The sequence below is a fragment of the Pseudopipra pipra genome, chromosome 2 (genome assembly GCF_036250125.1).
Source record: "Pseudopipra pipra isolate bDixPip1 chromosome 2, bDixPip1.hap1, whole genome shotgun sequence".
Classification (NCBI taxonomy): Eukaryota; Metazoa; Chordata; class Aves; order Passeriformes; family Pipridae; genus Pseudopipra; species Pseudopipra pipra.
Genome location: NC_087550.1, coordinates 35,602,435 through 35,619,687, shown reverse-complemented (window position 1 = coordinate 35,619,687; position 17,253 = coordinate 35,602,435).

Here is a 17,253-nt window from a genome sequence, read left to right as displayed (position 1 = left end):
ACTGAAATTCTTTTTTTATGTTATCTTCAACTGACCCAGTTTGTGAAGAAAAATCGTGACCCTTGAGGACCAAATTCCAGAGTGTTCAGACATAATTTTTATTGTTTTCAATACAAGGAGGAGCAGTAGCTGGGATGCCACCTAAACCACACATCAAGATATATTAGTCAAGAACATCCCTTCCTCCTGCTTTATCAACTGTTCTAAATATTTCTGAATAATACACATGGGTTGCTCTGACTCTGAAGTAGACAGCACACAATCTGGCATGTGGCAGACTGCTTGCTGACATTGCAATGAGTTTGCCTGACTCTTGGGCCTTAGTTGCAAAGAGTGAAAAGCAGTAGTTTAATTTAGTGGCACATGTGTTCACAGTTCCTACTTTTTATCATCAAGGAATAACTCTATAAAATTAAAGGAGGGGTTTTGCCTTTTAAGGCTCTGGAAATTACATTTAGGCTATTATTTAAATGCTCTGGTGCACCTACAAATTTCACACTAGTCAAGCTACGGATCCTCAAAACATACAGACCTCTGGTTGCGTATGTTTCCACTCCTCAAGCTGCAGCCATTTCTGCACATGCCTAACAGGACTGGAGTGAAGTCAGAAAAGCTGAATTAAGCACCCAGGTAAATAAAAGCCAGACTGTGTTAGACTTAGTAGAGAAGGGTTTTTTTTCACAAGAATGTCAAAATGTACCAATCTAATTTAAATTGATAATGTCTCTTTCAACACTTCTTCTCCTCACTGCAAAGTGTGATCCAGATCTCACTCACCTTCTCACATAAAACATTTGAAGTTTCTTTTGCCCAGGATCCCTTTTATTGTTGTGGAAAATACTTTTCTTAATGTAAAAGGGTTTTGTAAATAAGGTTAGAAGATAAAAATTCCTTTTCCTAAATATCAGTCACAGGGATCCAGATTATATCCAGAACCACACAGTCAAACCAAGATTTCCTTGCTACCATGAGAAATCCTTGGGGCTGATGACTGGAAAGAGATGTTTCATTCAGTCTCATTAATTAAACTTGGAACTCATTACTCCAACTTCTGACAGAAGAGATATCCGGAATCTACACATATTTTTCGACTTTACCATCAAGAAGAAAGATGGTCCAAAAACTGGAATATTACCCAGCATTTCAGATGACACAGGTTCAGGTTCTCAAAGCACACAAGGTTCGGACAGGTTGTCATGAAGTGATTCCTGACCTTGAACACTTCTGGGGATGAGGTATCCACAGTGTCTCTGGGAAACCTGTACCAGTGCTTCACCACCCTCATGGTGAAAAATTTCTTCCCTAGATCTAATCAGAACCTATCCTCTTTTAGTTTGAAGACATACCCACCTGTCCTATCACTACACGCCCTTGTGAAAAGTCTCTCTCCAGCTCTCTTTTATTCTTTTAGGTATAAAAGAATATAAGTACTGGAAGTTACTGGAAGATCTCACCAGAGGCTTCTCTTCACCAGGCTGAACAGCCCCAACTCTCTCAGCCTGTCTTAGTAGGAGAGGTGTTCCAACCCTCTGATCATCTTTGTGGCCTCCTCTGGACTCACTCCAGCAGGTCCATGTCTTTCTTGTGTTGGGGGCCCTGAGCTGAACACAGCACTCCAGATGGGGTCTTACAAGAGAAGAGGGTGAGAATCACCTCCCTCGACCTGCTGGTCACACTGCTTTTGATGCAGCCCAGGACATTGTTGGCTTTCTGGGCTGTGAGCACACATTGCTGGGACATGTTGAGCTTCTCCTCAACCAAAACCCCCAAGTCCTTCTTGCCAGGGCTGCTCTCAATCCATTTCTTGCCCAGCCTGTTTTTGTGCTTGGGATTGCCCTGACACAGGTACAGGACCTTGTACTTGGTCTTATTGAACTTCATGAACTTTGCATAGGAGCACCTTTCAAGTCTGTCCAGGTCTCTCTGGACAGCATCCCTTCCCTCCGGCATGTCAATGGCATCACACAACTTGGTGTTGTTGGTGAACTTGCTGAGAGTACATTCAGTCCCACTATCCACGTCAACAGCAAAGATATTAAACAGCACCAGTATCAATACTAATCCCTGAGGAGCTCCACTTGTCACTGGTGTCCACTTGGACATCAAGACATTGAATACAACTCTTCAAGTGCAATTTCTCCTCAGAGAAAGTTGTGTGTTCCTTGCTGTTCGAGTCTGGGGAAAGGTTCTTTAATTCGAACCACAGTGATGTGTTGTGTCAGTCTTCAAGATCTAGATCCCCAACCATAATGGCAAGTGAAATTGCCATGCATTTGCACTCTTAAAAAGGCACTGAATAAGCCAGTCCACGCTGCCTGAACAAGCCCAATGTGAACAGAGGGAGATGTACTGACTGGTAGGAGAGAGTTAAGAGCAAACTATGGAGAAAAAAAACTAAGATTGCAACTTGTGGGGAAGGAAAATGGGATACATACTCTGTAAGACAAAGTGTCTCAATATTAGTCTGTAAAAGACCCTCAAGTCAGTTTGAGAGTCATGTCTCTTTTATCCTTAACTAAGTAATAACTCCTCGAAATGTCTCTTCTCTTTTCAACGTGTTCAAGAGTCCTTTTGAAACCTACCTTGGAAGGTAGCCAACAAGTCTCTGCCACTGTGCAGAGAATCTGCAGCTGAATACCAATTGTTTTCACTGTGTAATACTCTGAGATTTGATCTATCCACCCAATGCAGAAGAGAGACTGAACTCTGCGTAACTTGCTCTGATAAAGTCAACATCATGGAACAGAAGACTGGGACTAGTGGATTACCTTTGTCATCCAAATGGCACAATACAGAGCTCTGGCTCCAATGGCTACCACAGCTCTAGGAGACTGGGTATCTTCTGTTTTCCTGATAGTTATAGTATAGCTCAAACCAGCAAAAGATTTTGTCTTCCACAACCAGAGGCCTGCAATATATAACAGGTTACAGAAAAGATTCTGTAAAACATGAAACAGTGAACTGTAGATAAGAGAAAGAGTAGAAATTCTTCCAGCTACCTTTTTTGCTTCGGTTTATCGTGGAAACTTTCTTGCATGAATAGCCAACTCAGTATCATGACCTTCTAATGACACTAATAGTCATCTAAGATAAAAATGTGCCATGCTGAGAGCTATGGGCAGCTTCTTGTTTTGTAAGATCAAGACTTTCTGAAAGACTTCTGCCAATTCAGGCAGAGCCAAATATCACCCAGCTATTGCCAACCACAGAGCAAGAGCAAACACAACTGAAAATTCTTTTTCAATGTTTTATATGTTCAATCTGCATAGGAGCTACATAATGTCTTGCAGCCAGGGTTTGGCTGCAAATAAAAATCCAAATTAAAAAGAAAACATAGGGAAGAAGGTGGTCACTCTTGGGTCAACAGGCCCAGCCTAAGCTCATAGACTTTTTTGCATTTCAGTTCAGTTATTTAAGCATAATATTTCTTCATCTCAGAAGGGTAATTGAGAGAGGTGCATGAAGAACAGTACAGCTGGAGTAAGGTGCACATAGAGAAGATCTGTTATCTTGAGGAAGCCTTAAGCAGGAGTTAGACAACTCACTATTCATCATTAGTCTTTGCCAGGGATGTTGTGGTCTCTCAGATTAAGTTTTGTTGGATGTTCTACTACTATTTGCTCCAAAATCACTAACACATAATTTTCAGTTATAGGATTGATTGAGCCACAGTCTCTCACTTGCAATTATTGATGAGTCAACAATAGCTGTTCATCATGGAATGTGCTCAGATATTGATTATCTTTCATGATTAATTAAAAAAAACTTATAGTTAATTGTCTAAATGAAAACCACCATCATCTATTTTGACCATAATAAATGTAAGATGCAATAATTTGTCAAGATAAGGAAAAGAAAAAGGCAGATTATTTCCTCCACTCTACCAGACACAGACCAAGCAATGTGAAGCTGAGTCTCAATATCTGAGTCTGTTTGGACAGACACTAAGTGAAAAAAACCAGAGTGAAGTAAGCAGGAAAAATAAATTTTAAAGAGTTAAAAATGGAAGTAGGTAGATGCTCCCCAAACGGACCAAGTCTCAGAATTTTATATACACAGATCTACCAGTTATTTTTGTTTACACTGAAAATTCATGTGTATATCTAACCTTTTAAAGACATAACAGAGGTAATTTTTGAGGACTGATCAAAAAAGAAAGCAGACCTGTTTAGTAAAGATGTAAAAAGATTAAGACGAAAGAGAAAGGAAAGTCAGCTTCACTGACAGAAGCAAACACATTGGGACTGGGAAAAGAGAGATGTGAACAGGTAATGATGGCAGGGTAAGGGGAAATCAGAAATAAAAGACCCAGGGGAGACAGAGTGAAATAAATTTGGACAGACAAATGCATATACCTCTGTTTTAAGTAGTGCTCAATCTGTGGCTGTCCCTTGCTAATATCAGACCTTAACCTACAAGAAACAGCTTCTAACAGAAAAAGAAGTTTGCAGAAACACACACAGAAAAATCAGCGCTTCAACCCAAAGTGTCTTGCATTATGGAGGGAAGAAAAAAAAAGTACAGAGCATTCTATCCTATTTCAGATCACTTAAAAAAAATCATAAAGTGAGACTCATATTCATGTAACTTCAACAGTTCCCCCCCTGTTTATCATTCCAGGTATGTCAGAGGGTTGGGGGCATTTTATGAAAATGAGAGTTATGCATTTTGTGAAAATGACTGACTATTCTGTACTTTTGTTTGGTTTGTCAGTAACATAGGGATTCTTCTTCCTCAAGTTCCCTGAAGTACTTCCTAAGTCACAAGTCTTACCCAGTGTGTGCAAATCTTAGTTTGCACACTACATATCTGCTTGTAAGGATCCCATGCCATACAGTCCTGGAGAAAAGAGGGGTGAAGAGCTGGTTGATATTAAAGCCTCCTCCAAGCTCAAGAGTGGTCCAACCCAAAATGCAAAAACCTAGGCAAAAAGCAGTAGGAGGCCTTCATGGATGAAAAAGGAGCTCCTCACTAAACTTACACACAGAAAGTATACAAGCAGGGTCAGATCAACCAGGAGGAATATATAGATACTGCCCAAACCCACAGATAAGGATTGAGAAAGCCTATACCTGGAGTTGAATCTGACAAAGGGCAAGAAGAACAGTAAGAAACATTCTATAGCTCTATCAACAGCAGGAGAAAGAGTAGGGAGAATGTGTGCCCAGAACTGAACGAGCTGGGGAAGTTAGTGACAAAGGGCAAAGTACCTCTGAATGCTTTCTTTCATTCAGTATTTACTGGCAGAAGTGGCCTTTGGGAATCTCAGCCCCTGAGACCAGACAGAAATTCCAGATCAAACAAGATTTACCCTCAATAGAGGAGAAACAGGCTAGCTAACACTTAAACATACCTAAGTCCATGGACACTAATAATAGCTGAGAAGCTGATTGATGACATTGTGAAGCTGCTCAAGGCAATTGGAGGAAGTTCCTAAGGACTGACAGAAAGCAAATATCACTCATATCTTCAGGAATAGTAAGAAGGAGGATGCAAAGAAGTACAGGTGATCAGCCTCACCTTGATCTTTGGGGAAGGTGATGGAGCAGATAATCCTGGAAACCACTTCCAAATTGTTAAGCACAAGAAGGTGACTGGGAGTTGTCAGCATATGTTCATGAAGGGGAAGTCATGTCTGACCAAAGAGAGCCTTCCACAAGATCATGAGCAGCTTAGTGGATGAGGGGAAAGCAATGTATGTTCTTCCTTTTGATTTTAGCAAGGCTAAGTCTCCCATAACTTAGTCACAAACAGATAAAGCATAGACTAGATAGAATGGACAGAGAGGTGGACAGAAAACTGTTGTCAAGTGCCAGGCTGAAAGGGTTATGCTCAGCAGGACAAAGTCCAGATGAAGGCCACACATTAACAATGTACCCCAGGGGCCAGTACTGGAGCCAAAACTGCTTTCTGTCTTCATGAATGACCCAGAAAACGGGACAGACTGCACCTTTAGAAGGTCTGCAGGAATTTAAAAATGGAAGGAATGTTTGAGGTACGGGAGGTTTCTGCTGTCATTAGGACGGACCTTAACAGGCTGGAGAAATGAACCAACAGGTAACAGGATGAAATGCAGCTTTAGAGAGACAAGACATTGAATATGAGCCAGTAACGGGCAGTTGTGGCAAAGAAGGACAGTAGCATAATGTGATGTTTTAGGTAAAGCATTGCCAGAAGGACAAGGGAGGTGATCCTTCCTACTCAGCACTGGTGAGAAATCTGGAGTGCTCGATTCAATGCTGGGGTCCTCAACACAACAAAGAGTTTCTGAAGCGAGTCTAGCAAAGGTCTGGGAAAATTGTTCAGGAATTGGAGCACCTGCCATACAAAGAGACATCAAGAGAGCTGAGATTGTTCAGCCTGGAAAACAGAAGGTTCTTGGGCATCTTATCCCTGTCTATAAATACTTGAGTGGGTGTAATAAGGAAGATGCAGTCAAACTCTTCTTGGTGACGACCAGTGACAGGACAAGAGGCAATGGGTACAAATCAAAATAAAGAAAATTCAATCTAAGGAGAAGAAAAACCTTTTTTCTTTTCTTTTTTTTTTTTTTTTTTTACTATTAGAATATGTTGCCCAGACAGACTGTGTTTGAATACTTTGGAGATACTCAAATTCTGACTGTACATGACTGTACATGACCCCGGCCAGCCTGCTCTGGTTGACCTTACTTTGAGCAGAGAATGAGACTAGACTATCTGAAGAAGTCTGTTCCAAGACTAGCTATTCTGTTACTCCATAGTTCTGTATGAAGTTATATTCACATCACTAGTTTTTCCAGGAATTATGGCAGGACTGTGGCTATCTCTAACAAACTCAAGGCCAAGCAGCTTTCACAAGTATCTGCACAATACAAAATCTGCTGTGCCCTGAGAGAGAAATGCAGATTCACATTTCCCTAGGTAGAGGAGGGAGCTGAACCCAACTTTTCCACATCCTATGTTGTTTCCTAACAGATGGGCCAGAAGTTTACTGCCAATGTAGGAAATGGAACATGACAGAGTTTATTCCCAAGCCTATTTTTTGGGTGCTACATAAAGAGCTTGTGTCCTTCTCAGTGGAAAGAGTTTGGACTCTGGAGGGTGATGGAGAACAATGGAAAACAAGTTGCTTCTCTGCATTGTCCTCTGAGCGAGACCATAATGTTAAGAATAGTTTTGCTCTGCCCCCAGCAGTACATGCGGTACTCTAATGAGGTTTTCCAAGAGCTATTTTTTCAACTTCATGTCCCACATTTGCATATCCTGGCACTTATAATGTCTTTAAAATTAGGAAATAAAAAGTACTGCCATTTGCAAGTCTTAAATATGACTATAAACAAACAGCTTTCAGCCTGCAAATTGACAGCACCTTTATGGACAGAAACAGACAAAGACAAGTAGCACCCCGACCATTTAGAGCAGAGGCAAATCCAATAGGCTACAAAAGAGAATTAGCTTGGTGTGCCTTTACCAGTGTGAAAGGCTTTTGGGTGCTGTCAAGCTGATGGATGACAGACTGACTCTACAGCAGAGGCACCTAGGGAGCTGGAGTAAGGAAAAGAGGGAGGAAAGTCTGCAGCATAGGACTGTAACAATTTTTGTGACTCTGTAAAAAAAAAGGTTGGTGGAGATTTCTGTAATCAGTAGAGATTTCAGGCCTTTTTCTCTTCTCTGGCCATAGAAGGTAGAGGAAGGGCAGAAAGAGATGAATTCATCAGTTATTAATAAAAATAGAAAGGTAGCATGAAGATTACATTTTTCCAATGTAAAATTAAATTATCTACCCTGCTCTTACTGAATAGGTTGTTCTAATATAGAGCCCTGACTCAGATTTTAAGAGCAGCATGTACCAAAAAAAAAAAAGAAATGAGCAGTCAATGATTTTACAATGTCATTATAAAAATACCTGGAAACACAATTAAGCTCCAAATGAAAACAAAGGAGTAATTTAGAAGATTGCTTTTGTTTCCTGTTATGCCTTTAAATGTGTGTCATTGAGAAACCTCATCGTGCACCGGCAGTGTTATGAAGGTGATAAACAGGCCCTATGGATTCAGGTTACCCTGAGGCTTCTGCTGAATTTCACAGGTGCCTACGAGTTAAATAGTTCCTTCACTTTTCACAGACCTAGTAACACTTTACCTAAGCTAGATATACACTTTTGAGAACTGCTTATCCAAAAGAATTTGGATGAGCTGAAGAGATTTTAGAGGAGCTCAGTGAGAATGATCACTTGGATGGGTCAATTGTCCTCAAACATATGCGAAGAACCTACAAATCAGATGAATTACAGAATGAATCATAGAATCATTTGGGTTGGAACGGACCTTAAACAACATCTAGTTCCAACTCTCCATGGCATGGGCAGGGGTACCAACCACTGAAGCAGGCTGCTCAAAACCCACATCCAACTTGACCTTGATGCCCCAGGGAGATGGGGCAGCCTCAGCTTCTCTAGGCAACTTGTTCCACAACCCTCACAGTAAAGAATTTCTTCCTGATATCTAGCCTAAATCTGTACTCTTTCAGTTTAGGCCTTTCTTAGGTGATTTAAGTCTTCTTTATGTCCCCTATGGATATAAGAAAACAATTATTTTTTCCCCTTCCCCTCCATGCATTTTCACCTGCTATAAAAAATAAGAATAGCATTTAGTTCACAGCCTGAAGAGAAAGCTTCAGAATTCTTTTCTGTAAACCAGACCTTAATTTCCTTGTAAGATCTTATTCTACATGTTATCTGTATATGAACCCAGGAAGCCAGTCTTATATTCACCATTAATAAACCAAGCAGCTGATGCCAATAAAATCAGCTTGATGCCACCAAACCCAGAAAACTCATCTAATATACATAGAAAATATTTTAGATTTTAAATTATGGCACAAAAGTTATTCTAGTTGTTTTATTCAGTTCTCTGGCAGCATATTTTGATCTTTTCCATCTCATCTAGACTCATCAAGATTTATATGACTACAAGGAGATATTAGCTGTTACCAGACTCACAAGACAAACTGCTCATTAAGCTGGGGAAGCTGTAAGGCATGGCTGTCTTCCATGGACAAAAATGTGGCAGGATGATGAATAATACTGCTCAGGGTTTTGTGTTTGTTTTACAGAGAAACACATTTCAAATTGCTGGGTAGGAGAAGGCTTTGCTGAAACATCTGGGTGACATTACCACAACAAAGTGCAACTGTCACTGGTGGAAATTTTTGTATTTAACTTTGTACTCTCTCCTTGTGGATATGTATAGTTTTTTAAACAGTCTCATATTTAGGGGGGTTTTCCTCTTTAAGCAGTTGGCAATTTTAACTGAATAAATATTGTATTAAATAAATATTTTTAAAAAGTTGCTGAGAAATTACTTGTAACAAATTGTTACAGTAGCTTTGGATTTACTTTCACTGCAATAAAAATTTACCATGGCTTCATTTTCCCCACATAAGATTTAAATTAACTTTACACCACAAAGTGGAAAGGCTCTGCATTTTCAGCAATAAAACAGTTATTTTGTTCACTTTTTTCCAACTAGATTTTATATGTTGGGGTTTTTTTAATAATTCCCCTTCACCTTCTTACAATCCATTAGTTGCCTGTGCTGAACAGAGTTCATTCTCATTTCTCAGCCAAACCCTGCCCTGGTGCCTCAGGTGCAGACCCCTAGTCAATTCACTGGCTTCTTCAAATGGCATACTCAAAGTGCTTCATAACATTCCACACAGACTCACACTAAGGCAATGTGAAGCAACTTATGTCTCAATTACAAAGGCTGTTGTAAATAATAATGATGCAATTGTTATAACACAAAATCACATAATTTTAAATTTGCATGGTGTGTTGATTGAAGAATACCTGAAATCTTAAAAAATTTTATTCTCACCAGAAACACACTTTACATACCTGCCTGCCACTACTTGAATGTCTTTGGCAAACTGTTTTTAACTCCCTCTACATCTCCCTTTCTTGCCCGGCTTATTTGGACCATACTCTCCTGATGGGAAAGGTTGTCTCCCACTGTGCTTTTGTCCGGTGTCTAAGGAAACAGCAACTTCTATATGCCACGAGGTTGAACTCTGTATTCAACTGCGCCTTGTCAAGGCACAGCCTACATGTTGAACTGTTACAGGACTGAAGCATGCTCTTTGGTCACTGCACCACAGGCATTCATACAAACAGACAGACATTGAACCAGCCCTCACAGGGTTTGTGTTTTATGTCTCTGTGCATCATTTTGGCTAAACTATTCACTGGAAATTACGTCTGAGCCTTTAAGATTCACTTGACGAGCTTTTTAAAAAGTAAACTAACTAGAACTCATGATCTTTCATCTCAGTGCAGAAGTCTTCACTTTAAAATACAGCCTACAAAACAACATTAGAGGCTGTTTTTTTTCAGATGAGATGAAATCGATTGGGATGTCTCTTTATTTGATCTTAACGGTTTGTGCCCACCACGTACTACACTAAGGTGCAAGCCTGAGAGTATAGGTTATCTTTAGGATCATCTTTAAAAAAGGTTTGAATTTGACACAGAATTTTGGACAACTGTAGCTTTGAAAGAACCCTTACCCAGGAAAACATCCTGTAGTTTACCTATCAGAGCTAGAGTCCATGCCATGGCTTGTGCCTGTATGAAGCCATATTCCTCATCCCACCTCAGTACCTTGTTTCCTCTGCAGATTATGTTACCTGTGCAAATGCATGAAAGAATGGATAGTGCACTTTCTGGATGGTTAGCTATGCCCGGGGAGGACACGTGATGACATCTCCAGTCCTGATGCAACTTTCCATGGTGCATTGCACCAGCATTGCTGGCTGAGTCATAGTTTGACATTGGCTGCTGAAGCAGTCACACCTCTGCCAGTCCACCCAGCTGTTCCTTCTGCTACTTGCTGACACCCTTGCCTCTTTCAGGAATAGAGCACTAAGACAACCATTTTTCTCTCATGTTAAAACTCATTCTTTGATGTAGAAAATAAAAAGATGTTTTCCTAAACTGAGGCTCTGGAAACCTGTAGAATTTCGGTTTGCCACTAAGTAGCTTTCTTAAACTTTGAAAATTAGTTGTTATTAGTCACTTCTTAGAATCATAGAATCACAGAATGGTTTGGGTTGGAAAGGACCTTAAAGATCAATTAGTTCCAAAATCCCTGCCATGGTCGGGGATGCCACTCACTAGATCAGGTTGCTCAGGGCCCCATCCAACTTGGCCTTGAACACTTCCAGGTATGAGGCATCAAAAACCTCTCTTTTAGACATAGACACAAATCTTTTTTCTCTGAATTCCCACCACAGTCAGATGAACAGCATTCAGGCTTTTTCATCGATACTCAAAGGAAACATTAACATGCAGTAACACAGGGCTCCCTGCAGCAAGACAGTGGCATCCATGGGATCAATTTTCCACGGCTCCAATGATGTGCTGAGAAAACTCATTTACTTCACTGTAAAACCACCCTGTGAAACCAGTATTGAAAGCTCATGTCAAGAGTTTCTACACATTCACAGGTATCTGGGAAATCATAGGATTTAACTAACTCTGGATCATAAGAGTAATTGCTTTCTTAACACACCATTTGATAGCACTACATACCAGGGAAACAGGCTGCATTTACTGAGCTACATGGCAATTTCCAACATAATTGCATCAGCAAGGCTTCTGCTGAGCCTCTCCTCAGCTGGCAGCCTTGACTTGGCCCATGCAGTTTCGGCTCATGCTCATAGTCTGGGGAATAGCACAGGACAGTACCTGGTGGGAAACAAAGAGGTGTTTATCTTGCTCTGAGGTGCAGAAAGAGGAGTTAAACATAAAGATCCAAGTTATGCTGAGCCACTTGTCTTCAGGACCTGAGACAGGATTCTGGTCCACTTTATTTTAGGAGTGAGACTACGTGTACATGGATCAAGCACAAAGCAGGTGTATCATGTTTACACAGTAAGAAACAACTACACAGTCCAACCTCAGTGCTTTTCCTACAGCCTCAGCAAAAGAAGATCATGTCAAAAAGGAGCTTATTTTTTTCAAGAGCAGAACAGCAGGAAAAACACACCTGACAACCATTTGGCCCAGCCACCCGTCTCTGTTCATAACAGCTGAGGCTCTGCCCCTATTTTACAAATTACATTTGAAAAATGAGAACTTCAAGCATTTTGTTGCTTTTGAATGGCCATGCTTTGTTGCCACTTCACCTTCTTTGTTCCAGAGGAGCTGTCTACAGTGCCTGATATGTTCCACTTTCTCCCTCTCAGTATGCAAAAGCTATCCAAGACTGGACCTGCGCTGGTTATTGACATACCTAAAAGGACAAAGAGGCCTTTTCTCCCATGCACTCTCTTTCAGAGGCAAAACCTAAGTTTTATCAGCCACAGTCCAGTCCCTTTTATTCCAAAATTCCATTAACAAAGGTTTCCTTAAAAATGTCCTTTCATGTCCCTATATAAAATATTAGAACAGGCCACAATGGAAGGGACCTTGAAAGATAATTTCATGCAATCTTTTGTGGGAAAGGGAGCCTAGTTGAGATTATCTAGCACCTTGTCCAATCATGTCTTGAAACCTCAATTTAGATATATAAGATCAGCAGGCTATGTTAAATGATAAAAATCTTTCCCCCATCCTTAAAAATAGTCTAAATACCATAAAGGAGCCTAGGGGAGGTTTCTCCACAGAAAAGCACTAGAAATCTCTTGTGATACACTGCAGAATCTCCTAAAGAACTACACTGCAATTCAAGGTTGTAGCAAGCCAGGCCCTCATAGCCTAGCTCTGGAAATGTTTTTTCCACTGCAGTAGCCTAGAACCATGGAAACACCAAATTACCACCTTGCCTTTTCTGTCTTTCAGCAGCAGCATAGATTCTGCCTAAATGTCTGCTTATACACAAATATCCAGAAAATAAATAGCATCAAAATATTTATGACTCTGTGGTATAAAATTAGTTAGCCATTTGTCTGCCAATCTACAGTTCCGTGTTTTAAAAGTCAACACAATTCTTTTAGGAGATGATTAGGGACAATATTAGCTGGAGAGCCCATAAGCCTTTTGTGAATTACCTGTGCTGCAAGCATTTAGTTAATATGCTTTACCTCTAACTCACTTATGTCTCCATAGTAATTGCTATTTACACAGTATGTTTGGTAACCTGGGATAATATTCTTTTCATGTGATTCTTCAAAATTAAGTTAATATGACACCAGGATTATTAAATTTTATTGAAACACTACAAAAACACTATTAAAGTGCTGGTCATCAGCCTAAATAGGAATAATATATATTCCTTTACTCTCAGGATCTGAAGTGGACAAAATGGCCATGGATAACAGATGTTCTATTCAGATGAATATTTGAATGAATGGAGCAGGTTTATAAATACAAGAGAAATCTAAAGTAATACAAGTGTTTTATTCATGACCATAAGGACTGAATTTCTATCCAAGTGACACTACTGAAAGGGAGACCGAAATCACGCTAGGCTGACTTCAGCAGTATGATATCCATCTAGATCTGACCTCAGTGGACAAGGAGCTGCACCATCTGACTGCAGCTGAGGCCAGAGGTTTTGAACATTCATCTGAAATAAAATACTATCTACTGCACAGAGGTCCAGCTGTGTACTGACCCTACTGCTCAAGGCCCTCTACCAGCACAAAACTGAAATAACTCTTATCCAGAGGCAACATACTCCCTTCAAAGGTATAAATAATTTGGCCCTTCATCTGTCATTAGTTGGTTCAAGTTCAGTGAAGTTAAGGGTAAATGGATTTATATGAGATAAATCATATCTCACATGATCTCACACGATGACCTGGCCCTAAGCCTCCTAGCAAGTCACTCAGATTCTATCAAAACACAACGAATTATCTCTTTTTCTCAGATGTTTTGTTTCATATGGATTGCTGCTGTTGTGTTCACCCTGCCCTTAGATTAAAAGTTGTTTGGGCAAGGACACAAGGACTCTACCATCAATCCAGCACCACAGAGAAGAAATAAAACAGCTTATACAGCTAAAGAACTAAATAAAATTGCAAGGGACAAGGCCCACTGTACTGTGGCTCTGGACGATGCCCCATGGGACAGTTCCAGACCTGGGATAAGGGAAGTCAAGGGGAGGGGAATGGTCTCACTCCCTTTATTGACTAGTACCTCAATCACTCTTGAAACAGGAATGAGAAAATGCTCCAGATGCCCAGGACTGGAGAAAGCCCCTGTGTCTGGGTATGGGTCACTCTCTACTCCCCCCTGGCCTTTTTTTCTCTTAAGGTTGTTAGAATAATGCAAGGCCTGCCATAACTTCTATAAAGTTGCATACCTAGGTGAGTATCACAGAATCACAGAATATGCTGGGTTGGAAGGGACCCACAAGGACCATCAAGTCCAGCTCTTAGCCCTGCACAGGACCATCCCTGAAAGTCACACCATGTGCCTGAGAACATTGTTCAAACACTTCTTGAACTCTGTCAGGCTTGGTGCTGTGACCACTTCCTCGGCAGGCTGTTTCAGTGCCCAACCGCCCCCTTCGTGAAGAACCCTTTTCTAATATCCAACCGAAACCTCCCCTGATACAATTTCAGGCCATTCCCATGGGTCCTGTCACTGGTCACCAGACAGAAGTCATTGTCTGCCCCTCCTCTTCCCTCACAAGGAAGTTGTAGACTGCTATGAAGTCTACCCTCAATCTCCTCTTCTCTGGGATGAACAGAAAAGTGACCACAGCCACTCCTCACACAGCTTCCCCTCAAGGCTCTTCACCATATTCATTGCCCTCCTTTGGATGCTCTGTAACAGCTTAATATCTTTCCTATATTGTGATGCCCCAAACTGCACACAATATTCAAGGTGAGGCCGCACCAGTGCAGAGCAGAGCTGGACAATCCCCTCCCTCAACCAGCTGGTGACGCTTTGCCTGATGCCCCCCAGGACACGGTTGGCCCTCCTAAATGCCAGGGCACTGCTGACTCATATTCAACTTGCCATCAACCAGGACCCCCAGATCCCTTTCCATGGCACTGCTTTCCAGCATCTCATTCCCCAGTCTGTACATGCATCCAGGGTTGCCCCATCTCAGGTGCAGAATCTGGCACTTTCTCTTGTTAAACTTCATGTGGTTGGTGATCGCCCAGTCCTCTAATTTGTTGAGGTCTCTCTGCAGGGTCTCTCTGCCTTTGAGGGAGTCACCAGATCCTCCCAGTTTTTTGTCATCTGCAAACTTGCCTAGTATCCCTTCCAGTCCTGCATCCAAGTCATTTTTGAAGATGTTGAAGAGCACAGAGCCTCACATGGCACCCTACAGAACCCCACTAGTGACAGGTCATGAGTCTGATGTTGAGTTAGGTTGATGTTGAGTTGATGTTGAGTTTGAGTTGGTGTTTATATACAGACTTCAAGTGTTGTCTCACTTTACAGATGGGATATGACAAAATCAAAGAAAAATAACCAAACCACAACAAGCCCCCTTTGCTTCCTCCCCATCCACACTAAAGCTGACAACACAAGGAGATAAATCCTTGAAAGACCCAAGGTTTTTGATGCTGCTTTAAAGGGACAGTGTGCCTGTCCCTCTCTGTTCTATCATAATAAAATCTGTAGGAGCTGTAGGTAATTTCTTCTGGAGTCAAAGTTCTTGTTTTCAACAAGCCATATATTTGAATGGAACTTCTTGATATAATTTTATAGTTCAAAGATTAGATTGCCTATTATGATCTTCAAAATGAAGTTAGTCAACAAGATTTACTGTTGGTCAAGCTAACTTCATCAGACATTGTTGCCTTTATTTCCAGTCTTCAAAAACAAGGAAAAAATGGTCTATTTTATGCACATTAACATATATATTTCATCCTTTAAATCTTGACCTAAATTTTCTGAAAGGGTTGCCTACAGTCATTAAAAGCTTCAAAAACATCCCTTTTTGCAGAGTTAGGAAGTATAAGAGTAAACCTAAGTTCCTCAGTAAAAAACATGGATCATTTATAAAGATTTCTAAAATGGAAGTAAGAACCTCAAAAGCTATCTGCAGGGATATGTGTTATGTGTAAATATATGTAATAAACACATGTTTGATAAGTTATTACATATTTATTATTACTATTTATTATTACATACTTTTTACTTATATTACTAGCAAATATTTTTCCTAGTCATACACTTTCTTTAATGTGCTTTTTCAAACAGCTCTGTATATACTTGGCCAACTATTCTTTTTTTTTTAATAACTTATTTTTAAATGTGTTTGTTTATTTGTAAATAAAGGATTACAGTTTAAAGTAGACTCTGAAAGATGTGGTTTCACTAGGGCTGTGGGACAACTAAAGCTATAGATTCAACAAGGGTAGAGTGATGAGATACCTACAAGAGTTCCTTCAGGGATCTCTAGGTACAGACCTGGTGCATGTTGAAGACAAAGATCAATTCATTTCATTTTATGACCTCTTTCCAACTTCATTCCGTTTCCATAAGTATGTAGTTAAGTAGAAATAAGAATATTGCCTGACTTAATTTAAGGAAGTTATCATGTATTTGTCTCTAACAACAGTAGGAATGGAATAAGTATACAGCTCATGGTTAGCGCCTTTCCTGCAAACCCCCAGATTTTTCTACAGATTTTTTCACAAGGTGTTTTCACATAAGTGTAAATTTTCATATGATTTTCAGATTGTTTCTTTCCTCTTGTGACTTGCCTTAGGCAAAGAGCATTTTTAGGTACTCAGACACTTCAACAACAGCACAAAGATTTCCTATTTATTTATTACCATTATAAGCACAGATACATAACCTCAACTCCCCTATCTTACCATCTTCCTTAACCCCTTTTTCTTATTTTAGGAGCTCTAATCCACAATCTGAGAAATAATTAGTCCATTTGGGAATCACTTTCTAAGAAGCTGTACTGTGGAGTTGTATCTCCTGTTGCAGTCTCCTCCCAGCTGTACCATGCAAAGTCCTAACACCAGCTCTGTGTACTTTGAACAGACATACATTATTACACTATTGGGTTTTCTGTCACAAGAGAGTCACAACTAGAGAAAACCTGTTTTCAGACATGGTTTTCTCAAAATCTGATGAGAACTATAAAAATTAACTTCTCAGTCTTAATTTCTAGGAATCCAAATCAGAGATCAGAATAAAGCCTATTTTTCCAATTTACCTTTAAAAAGGGAGCAAAAAGTTCACAACAAATAATTCCCTTGTCAAATCAGATGCTAGTTAAAATGCAGAATGTCCTTTTTCAAAAGTGTTAGCATTATTTGCATTTTCTTTCTTGTCTAAATTCCTTTTAGG